The sequence below is a fragment of the Mustela nigripes genome, chromosome 1 (genome assembly GCF_022355385.1).
Source record: "Mustela nigripes isolate SB6536 chromosome 1, MUSNIG.SB6536, whole genome shotgun sequence".
NCBI classification, from domain to species: domain Eukaryota; kingdom Metazoa; phylum Chordata; class Mammalia; order Carnivora; family Mustelidae; genus Mustela; species Mustela nigripes.
In genome coordinates, this window is record NC_081557.1 from 136,986,107 (window position 1) to 136,997,216 (window position 11,110).

At 38.4% G+C, this 11,110-nt stretch overlaps 1 protein-coding gene across 2 annotated transcripts in view; it reads right to left on the reverse strand.

Annotated features, from left to right (window-relative positions):
- SMIM31 (small integral membrane protein 31) overlaps positions 1 to 8,487 on the reverse strand; it is a 47,079-nt gene extending 38,592 nt beyond the window's left edge. The window contains exon 1 of one of the 2 annotated variants that reach the window (XR_009403096.1): positions 8,078 to 8,471. The gene's annotated coding sequence lies outside the window, so the exon portion shown is untranslated. Of the gene's footprint in view, positions 1 to 8,077 lie in introns of both variants that reach the window. The other variant, XM_059393968.1, reaches the window with a different exon arrangement.
- Positions 8,488 to 11,110: the final 2,623 nt, after the last annotated feature.

Genomic DNA, 11,110 nt, shown 5'->3' on the forward strand with positions numbered 1-11,110 from the left:
AGACAGAGATCACAAGTAGGCAGAGAGGCAGGCAGAGAGAGAGAGGAAGGGAAGCAGGCTCCCTGATGAGCAGAGAGCCCGACTTGGGGCTTGATCCCAGGACCCTGGGATCATGACCTGAGCCCAAGGCAGAGGCTTTAACCCACTGAGCCACCCAGGCACCCCTACTTGTTGCCATTTTAAGGCAGAAATACTTATGTCCCCTCCGAATCATTAGTTTTACACTGCCGAGTTTCTATGGAAAGTTAGAGAGTTTCCTGTTTGGTACTCCTTGGCCTTGCAGAGTGTGTGTTGTGTGATTGTTGGGCGTGCTGGAGGCTGGCTGGATTGAGGTGGCTCTCTTGCATGTTCTTCTCCTTCCTGTAATCACTGGCTGAGCTGGCCAGAGCCCTGGAAGTGGGAGCCAAGACAAAGCATGGGATACTTCATTAAATTGAGTCTGCTGTCCAGGTTGGAGGTTACTTGTCACATCTCAGGCATGACTGTGATGGTGGGTCATGGGGCTGCTGGACAGCACAGTCTTACTAATCTAACTCTTGCCAACTATAGACTCTATTTTAGGAATGAGTAATTGACCATGGCTTCTTTTACTGTTTGTCAGTGCTGTGATTTCTGGATTGCTAGATCCAAAGGGCAGACATTATGTCTGTTTTTATAACTACCTCTGTAAAATTATAAGATAAGCCCTAAGTTTCAAGACCAGTTTATAACCCTTTTTTGGTGATAATAATGGATGACTTGATGAAAAAGATACGAGAATTATGTAAAGCATAAAAATAAACTCAAAAAAACACTTCAATTATTTTATGAAACTGTTAAGATGAAGTTTTTAGTTCACTTTTTTAAAAATATTTTATTTATTTATTTGAGAGAGAGAGAGAGACAGAGACAGAGATAATGAGAGAGAACATGAATGGGGGAAGAGAGGGAGAAGCAGACTCCCACCAAGCAGGGACCCTGATGCGGGGCTTGATCTCAGAATCCCGAGATGATGATCAGATGCTTAACTGAGCCACTCAGGTGCCCCTTTAGTTCACTTCTTTGTATTAGCAATGGTCAACAGAATATTTCTCTGATAAATTTATACTATAGCATGAAGTTCGGTTTCTAGTAAATCCAGTATGTGTGTGTTTTAATGAAGAGTTGGCATTCAAATACTAGAAATGAATATAAATGAATATATCGTGGAGCTCTAAACGATCTAAAAATAAGCAAGACACTTTAACCCTTGAGCTTAGCATAGCAATAAAAACTTAGAGCTGGGCAATTGTTTTGAGAAATACGCAGTGACAATATTGAGTTCCTTGTAGCATAGCAATATGCTATAAAACCTTTCAGAGAATAAAAGCAGAGGAAAACGGTTCCCAATCATATTATGAGGCTTGCATTAATTGTGATTAAAAAAAAAAACCTGACAGATACTACAAAAACAACAACAAGAGAAAATTACAGGTTGATATTCCTAATGAATATAAACAGAAAAATCCTAACAAAATAAGATCCAGTGGTGAAAAAAAAGGATGATAGAAAGACCAAGTTCATCCCAGGTTATTCTTAGGTTGGTTTAACATTTGACATTCAATCAATGTAATTTCCTCTATTAAGAGTATAAAGAAAAAAAAAAAACCCATATAACCATTTAAATCAATAGAGAGAGCTCATTTGACAAAATTGTACTCCATTCACAACAAAAAAATTCCTAGAAATTGGAATAGAAGGGCTCTTCCCTAACCTGATAATGTGAATCTCTAAAAAAACTATGACTACCATCATAATTAAAGGTGAAATATTGAATGCTTTGTCCCTAATAATAATGTCCACTCCAACCACTTCTATTCAGTGTTACACTGATATAGTTCTAACCATTGCAATAAGGTGAGAAATAAAAATAAAAAACCTGAAGAACATAACAATAAAACTATCTCTATTTGCAGATGACATGATAATTTAAGTGGAAAATCCTAAGGATTCTACAAAGGAATTATTAGAATTTGTCAAGATCTCAACATACAAGGTCAGTATTAAAAAATCAGTTATATTTGATCAGTTTCAAAAATTATAAGATAAAATCTAAGGATTCCCTTTAAAATGGAATTTAAATACTTAGGAATAAATGAACAAAAGAGGTACAAGGCCTTTACATTGAAATACTTACCATATGTCTGATACTTGTATACACTCAAATTTTTTTTACCCTCATAAAGCTAGTTCAAATTTGGTTTCTGTCATCTCAACCAAAAGGGTACACTCTGTTTTTTTCCCAAAAGAGTGCATTCTAAGGAATACTTTTCACATATGGTGGCAAAACTTAAAATGATGTAAAGAAATGGCTGGTCTTCATCGTATAGTCTTAGAAAGAACATTAGATTTACAATATTTCTCTTTCTTTTATCCTTTTTTAAAAGACTTTATTTATTTGACAGAGAGAGAGAGAGAGAGAGAGGGAACATAAGATGGGGGGTGGCAGGCAGAGGGAGAGGGAGAAGCAGGCTCCCCACTGAGGAAGGAGCCTGATATGGGACTTGATCCCAGGACCCTGGGACCATGACCTAGGTTGAAGGCAGATTCTTTACCAATGGAGCCATCGAGATGTCCCCTGATGTATATTTTTAATAAGAAATCCATCATAGTAGTAGAACACAGGCACAAGGATGGTGAATGGAGTGTCAGTTTAAAGGAGTCTCAGAAACACAGGATGTAGACAGGGTCAGAAGACGGAAAAGCCCACAAAGGCTAAGAGTTGGCTGCACAGTTCAAGTGACCTGAAGGCTGCTGGGGGAGGGAGCGGGCTTGGCGTCAGCAGGGTGGGTAGGATCAGCTAACTGTAGCTACCGGCCACATAACTTCTCCCTAAGAACAGTGGGGATGCGAGGAAGCTGAAGAGACCCCAGGGCCAGTGGAGAAGTGAAGTTGTCACTGTAAGGAGGGCTTAGCTATTTCTTTATTTCTTTATTTAAAATAAAGGTGATTCTTAGCCCCTTTTTGACGTTCTCAGCAACAGGGGATCCCTGTCCTACTTTCTGCCAGACTAGCCTTTCACCCAATCAGCTTCACCCTCCATCCTGAAAAAAAATGGGAATAAACCCCACTCAGTTTATTCTTTTCCTTCTGGGTAGTATTTCATTTTATGAAAAATCTCCATTTTGCTATCAATTCATGCGCCAATATGCATATTTGGCTTGTTTCCAGTTTGGGACAATTATGAATTCTGTGACCATTTATGTTAAAAAAAAAAAAAAAAAAAACCTCTACCTTTAAAACCACAAAGCACTTCTGAGAGAAATAATAAATTGAGAGATATACCATATTTATACATTGGAAGACTCGATATTATTAAGCTTATTCTTAACTTAACCTGTAAATTTAATGTAATCATAGTCGTAAACTTACCTTGCCCTTGTAGAAATTGATCATCTGATTGTAAACTTTCTATGGAAATGCAAAGGAGGTAGCACATCCAAACATTTTAGAGAAAAGAGTAAATTTAAAGGACTCATATTACCTGACTTGGCAACTTACTGTGAAGCCACAGTAATTAAAAAAAGTGTGGTGTTTGCATAAGAAGAGACAAATGAATTAATGGAACTGTATAGAGTCCAAAATTAAGATCTACTCTTTATGGTCATTTGATTTTCTATAGTCTTCAAAGAAACCGAGTAGAGAAAGGGAAAAAAATAGTTGTTTTTTTTTTTTTTTAAACACTGGATATTCATTAGAAGATAGATATTCACTAAGCTAGATATTCATTAAAAAAGAAAGAAAACAAAGAACTCTTGCTTCACACCAAACACAAATATTTAGAACTGAATGTAAAAGTTAAAATGATAAGACTTCTAGGGAAAAAGAAAAAAAAAACCCAAAAAAGAAGATTATCTTTGCAACTTGAGAAAAAACAAGACGTTTTTAGGTAGCACACAGAAATTCATGATAATACAAAAATAGGTACTTAGACTTCACCAAATTTTAAAACTAGTGCTCACCAATTACACATTTAAGAAATTGAATAAGAAGCACCTGGATGGCTCAGTGGGTTAAGCTTCTGCCTTCCGCTCAGGTCATGATCCCAGGGTTCTGGGATGAGCCCTGAGAAGGGCTCCCTGCTCAGCAGGGAGCCAAATTCCCTCTCCCTCTACTGCTCCCCCCTGCTTGTGCTCTCTCTCTGTCAAATTAATAAAATCTCCCCTCCCCCCAAAAGGGAAAGAAAATGAATGAGCCAGCCACAGACAGGAGGAAAATATTTACAAAACATGCATTTGACAAAGAACTTGTAGCTGCAGCATACACTTACAAAAGCACCTCTAATTCAACAATAAAAAGACCAAGAGTCCATTTAAAAAAAAATGGGCCAAATATTTAAATAGACATTTAATAATGCTATGCAAATGACCATGGGAAGACCCTCAGCCACAGGAGACATCAGGTAAATGGTGATCAAAGCACAATGAGCTAGGACCACCCAACCAGCAGAATGACACAGACTAAGCGCTGCTTAACCTCAAAATTGACAAGAGGATGGGGTAACTGAACTTCTCCCACAGTGCTGGTGAGGCTGATAAAATGGTATGATTACTTTAGAAAAATCTCTGGTAGAGTCTTATAAAACCAAGGTTATTACTACATTATGACCCAGCAGCATGTGTGCGAGGAAAGATTTGTGTAAGAATGTTTATAACAGGTTTATTCAGAATAGCTAAAAACCTGGGTGAAACCCCAGTGTCCCCCAACGAGAGGTAGATAAACAAACTGTAGTATATTCATCCAACAGGCTACTGCTCATCAGTAAAAAAGGAATGACCTACTGATACACACAAAAACATGAGTGAACATGAAAACAACATCATGCATATGCACTGTCTGAAGGAGACGAAGAAAGATTACCTCTGGAGGTAGGAGGAGGCACCGACTAAGCAGGGGAATATAATGGTTTCTAGATCTGGAATGATGACAAGGATTTGAATCACACAGATGTATATATTTATCAAAGCCCATCTGATAGTATACTAAAGATTTGTGCTTCTTACTGCACACGAACTTTGTCTCAAGAAAAAAGTTAAACAATTGGACTCTAGTTAGTGACATGTATCCCTAAATGTTTAGGTAAAGTATACTAAGGTCTGCAACTTTATTTTTTTTTAAGATTTTATTTATTTGTTTGCTTATTTATTTATTTATTTATTTGACACACACACAGAGAGAGAGAGAGAGCAGCAGCAGAGGGAGAGGGAGATACAGACTTCCCGCTGAGCAAGGAGCCTGATGGAGGCCTGGATCCAGGGACCCTGGGATCATGACCCGAGCCGAAAGCTGATGCTTAACTGAGTGAGTCACCCAGGTTGCCCCGAGGTCTGCAACTTTAAAATGCATCATACAAGTAAAGAGGATGGAGCCTCTGGGTTGGTGAACATGTGTTGACTTAGGGAAAGTGATGCTCCAGGACAGGACATGGAAGCTCTGTGCCCTTCCCCACACCTTGCCCTGGGCTTCTCTTCCATCTGGCTGTTCCTGACTTATAGCTCTTATCTTAAACCAGACATCAGAAAACATTAAAAAATATCTATAAAATACCAAAAGAATAATCCAAAAAGAAGGAATTGGTAATCTGGAATTCATTAGAATGAAAGAGTGCTTCGTGAGGGACTATATTTAGAGAGTGAGAAGACAAGCCACAGACTGAAAGAAAATATTTGCAAAACTCAATATCTGATAAAGCAGTGTTTTCCAAGATACACAAAGAACTCTCAAACTCAACAATAGAAAATAAACCCAGTTAAAAAATAAACCAAAGACCTTTACAGACACCCACCAAAAAAGATATAAATGTCACTCAGCATATGAAAAGATATTTCATATCATATGTTATCAAGAAAATGCCAGGTAAAATGAGATACTGCTTTGTACCTATTAGAAATCCAGATCGCTGACAACACAAAATACTGGTGAAGACATAGAGCTGTAGAAACTCTCATTCGTGGCTGATGAGAATGCAAAATGGTACAGCCATTTTTTTTTTTTTTAAAGATTTTATTTATTTGACAGAGATAGAGGTCAGCAAGTAGGCAAAGAGGCAGGCAGAGAGAGAGGGAGAAACAGGGAGAAACTGGCTCCCCGCTGAGCAGAGAGCACGGTGCGGGGCTTGATCCCAGGATCGTGACCTGAGCCGAAGGCAGAGGCTTAACCCGCTGAGCCACCCAGGCGCCCTAGTACAGCCATTTTTTAAAAAGATTTGTTCACTTATTTTAGAAAGAATGAGAGAGAGAGAGAGAGAGAGAGTAGGAGTTGGGGGGCAGAGGGAGAGCGAGAGAGAATCTCAAATAGACTCTGCGTGGGTCTCGATCTCACAACCCGGGCATCATGGCCTGAGCCTAAGCTAAGAGTCGTGTGTATAACTGAATGAGCCACCCAGGTGCCCCAGTACCACCACTTTGGGATACAATTTGGCAGTTTCTTACAAAGCTAAACATATTCTTGCTACATGATCTAGCAACTACTCTCTTTGGTGTTTGCCCAAAGAAGTTGGAAACTTATCTCCAAACAAAACCCAGCACACAGCTTTATTTATCATTGCCAAAATTTCGACACTGTCCTTCAGCAGGTGAATAGATAAACTGTGGAATACCCAGACAATGGAATATTACTCAGCTCTAAAAAGAAATGAGCCACCATGCTATGAAAAGACAATAAGGATGTCTATTACTGATAGAAACCAAGCTGGAAAGGCAAGATACTGCATGATTCCAATTATATGATGTTCTAGAAAAGGCAAAACTATGGAGACAGGGAAACTATTAGTGATTGCCAGGGATGGAGGAATATGAACACCAGGGGTGAACCCTAACATAAACTACGGACTTTGGGTGATTATGATGTGTTGATTTAATCAGTTGTAACCTGATTAATTACATTGTAATTAATCAGTAAAATACATTGTAATCGAGTGAACCACTGTGGTGGGAGACTGTTGATAATGGGGGAGGCTGGGAGCATATGAGAAATATTTGTACCCTGCTCTTAATTTTGCCGTGAACCTAAAACTTCTCTAAAAAAATAAAAGTAAAGAATATGAGTTGATGGATGAATAGATGGAGGGGTATTGGGTAATATTTGAAGAGGCCAATACAGCAAAGTGTTAGTTGTAGAATCTATGTGGTGGGTATTTGGGTGTTCATGGTATAATCATTTTAATTTTTTGTATGTATGAAAATTTTCAATAATTTGGGAACAGAAAGTCTTTGCTGCTAAAGTCTTAGATAAAATACTCTTGATTGGACTTGAAAATACAAAAAACCCACAACATTTTGTGTGTGTTTTATGTAGATTTTATGTAGATTAATTATAAGTATTGCAACCCAGAGAATTTTTGGTTTTAATTGTTGGTAATGTGATTACTGCTCTGTCTCAACAGAGAGGATCCCTATGAGACCAGATGAATTTTCTGTACCTCATCGCACAACACAACAGGCAATTGAATAACCTCAGTCCAGTTTGAATTTTTAAGGCACATCTCATAACATTTTTACCTCAGAATGCTGGTTGAGTATCTAGTACAAAATAATTTTGGTTACAGATTTCTATCACCAGTTACAAAACATCTTAAGAAAAATTCAGGAGGAAATTTATCTTTTAGTCCTAAATTAAAAATAATGCATTATTAGCTATGTCCCTCAGAAATATTTCTCTTGAAATTATTTCTTGCTTTCACCAAAATATGGTACTGTAATTTCAATAAGAGGAAAATACGAGAACTGAATGAGATCTTGTGATTGGATTTCCTTAATTCTACCTTGAAAATAAATGAAAATACATTTCTTGTTACTTGGAAATAAAAACTGCACAAAGAAATCAGTCACAGATGGCAAAGGAAAAGAAAAGTATTCGGAGAGTGTGTTCCACAAAGCGCAGACTTCTTCTCCCCCCTTTTAGCCATATTTCTTTTATACTAAAAAAAACTCCAGGAAAGAACGATAAGTGGAATTTCATTACCTATGGCAATGAAATTAATTACTAGACAATATGGGCTAATTAAAAAAAAAAGTTTCGTTTGAGGCAAAGAAAACATGAGGATTTTATAGAAACTTACCAGAAGCATTCCTGTCCTTGAGAGTGGTGAGGAGGAAGAAGCCCTTGAGTCTGATTCAAACAGAGTCTTCAGTGTCTTGGGGTCAGAGCAGGACAGGCTGTGTCCCTTAATAAACATTTTCACTGAACTCTACGAGGCCATGAAAATGTAGGGGCTTCCTGAGGCCAATTCATTAACCAAAGTTTACTAATCTAGCTGGAGTTTTAATTAAGTTTTGTCCAAGGAGAATCTGTACTTCCAAAGGGAAAAGGCATCCTCTCCTGAAGAATCAAGAAGGAAACAGGAAGCTATGAACAAATTCAGTTATTTACTTTTTCTATCACATGCCCTTCTGTAAATACCACTAATATATACAGCTTTGAGCAAGCAAAGACTGTTCCTTCCGTCCAGGCACGTTGAGACTCAACAGGTGGTTGATAGGGTGACGTGTCCGAACACAGGTCAATTTCTATAGTGTTCTTTAACAGTAAACCAGGCCGAACAAATAAGCACTTGGTAAACAATTAACTTTCCAAGTACTGTTTATCTTGGGACTTTGTCTTGGTTTTTATTGTGGTTTAAGTAGCCCATTTGCTATTCACTCCACCAGGAGATCTCATTATTTTCTTCTTATTCGTTATTTTTTATTTTAAAAGCATTAATTAATTAATTAATTAAGAAGTAAGAGCAATACCTCTAGAATGATGTTAGTAATAAATAAATATTTCAGTGGCAGGAGTTATTCTGAGGCTGTTAAATTCATGTGTCCAGAACATTATTTGTGAGTTGAAAAATCTTGCTCGAAATGTTCTTTTCAGTCTTCTATTTTATTTTATTTTTTAAAAGACATTGTTTATTTGACAGAGAGCGACAGAGAGAGAGAACAAGAGAGCACAAGCAGGGGGCGCTGCAGAGGGAGAGGGAGAAGCAGACGCTCCCTGAACAGGAAGCTCAATGCAGTGCTTGATCTCAGAACCCTGAGATCAGGACCAGAGCCAAAGGCAGATGCTTAATTGACTGAGTCACCCAGGCACCCGGCTCTTCAGGCTTTTTAAAATTTATTTATTTATTTATTTATTTAATAGAGAGATACACAGCCAGAGAAGGAACCCAAGCAGGGGAGTGGGAAAGGGAGAAGCAGGCTTCCTGCCGAGCAGGCAGCCCAATGCTGGGCTCGATCCCAGCACTCTGGGATCATGACCCGCCAGGGCAGACACTTAACAACTGAGCCACCCAGGCACCTCTCTCTTCAGGCTTTTAAATGCATTAAGATGCTGTGGTTAATTTGGTCATTTAAAAAATAAGCTTTTGGAGTTCCTAATGTTCTGAGTAACATGCTTTGGCAAATGCTACTTAGCATTCCTTCTCTTATTCCTTTTTCATGGCTGTATCATTTCATGTATGTGGCTGTCCAAATCTCCACAGCCAATGCTGATCTTTGCTTGCATACTTGTTCTGCACAACAATTCGCTTTATAGTTTTATATAGATGTCTTGTTGATTCCTTAAGCTCACTATTTTTTTTTAATTTTTAATTTTTTATAAACATATATTTTTATCCCCAGGGGTACAGGTCTGTGAATCACCAGGTTTACACACTTCACAGCACTCACCAAAGCACATACCCTCCCCAATGTCCATAATCCCACCCCCTTCTCCCAAACCCCCTCCCCCCAGCAACCCTCAGTTTGTTTGGTGAGATTAAGAGTCACTTATGGTTTGTCTCCCTCCCAATCCCATCTTGTTTCATTTATTCTTCTCCTACCCACTTAAGCCCCCATGTTGCATTTTTAAAGTATGCTATTTTCTCCTAAATTCAATCTTTCTTTGTTGTTTAATACAATAGTTGCCAGTCACGTAGGACTATGGAACATTTGAATTGTGATTAACCCAAATGAGTATGAAATACACATTTCTCCTTTGAATTTATACATTGAAATGATCATATTTTGGATATACTGGATAAAAAAAGATATATTAAAATTAATTTTGCCTTTTTCTTTTTGATCTTTTAAATGTGGCTACTAGAAAATTTGGCATTACATATGTGTCTCTCATATTTTTATTAAATAGCACCACTCTATACTTCCCTGTATTTCTCATCCAGGATCAGAACCTGGTACCATTTTAGAATTTTCAAATCCAGGACTTTTTCCATAATTTCTCTCAGATTCAACCTATCCTTTCATTGACATTGCCAGCACTCTGCCTTGTGATCATCACCCCTGGACCATCTGTCCCCAAATTATCATTCTTTTTTTAAAGATTTTATTTATTTATTTGACAGAGAGAGATCACAAGTAGGCAGAGAGGCAGACAGAGAGAGGAGGAAGCAGGTTCCCTGCTGAGCAGAGAGCCCGCCGTGGGGCTCGATCCCAGGACCCTGGGATCATGACCTGAGCTGAAGGCAGAGGCTTAACCCACTGAGCCACCCAGGCGCCCCCCAAATTATCATTCTTTCCCTTTTATTTAAACTCCTTTGCTCATGTGTATAATTTCTGTGCACATGAATTAACACTTTTATATGTTCTTATTTAATAGAACTGTCAGTAGATTTTCCATTTACAATTTTTATTTTCCATCTGATGTCTGTATACTTCTTTTCTCTGTTCTTCTTCTTCTTCTTCTTCTTTTTTTTTAAAGGAAGCTCTATGCCCAATGTGGGGTTTGAACTTACCACCCTGAGATCAAGACTCACATGCTTCTGTGGCTGAGGCAGCGAGGCACCCTCCATCCTGCCCCCCCCCTTTTTTTCATTTTTAACAATTTTTTTAAGTATTTTTGCTGTATATACAAAGAGTTAGCATTAAGGTAGGTATGGTGGATATCTGCGGTTAAAGTAGGTGTCTTAGATGACCCATTCAAAGAGGTTCACTCAATCCAACTTAATCCTTTGTCTGCTGACAGAAACACGGGTAGCACAGATTGAGGGCATATTTCTGGAAGAGAACGAGCTGGTTTAAGCAGATAAGAACGAGATGGTAAGAATGGGAAGCCTGGCCAGATTTTCTCGGATGGCTCCAGGAGAACCACTGGTGGACCCATCTTGGTCTCT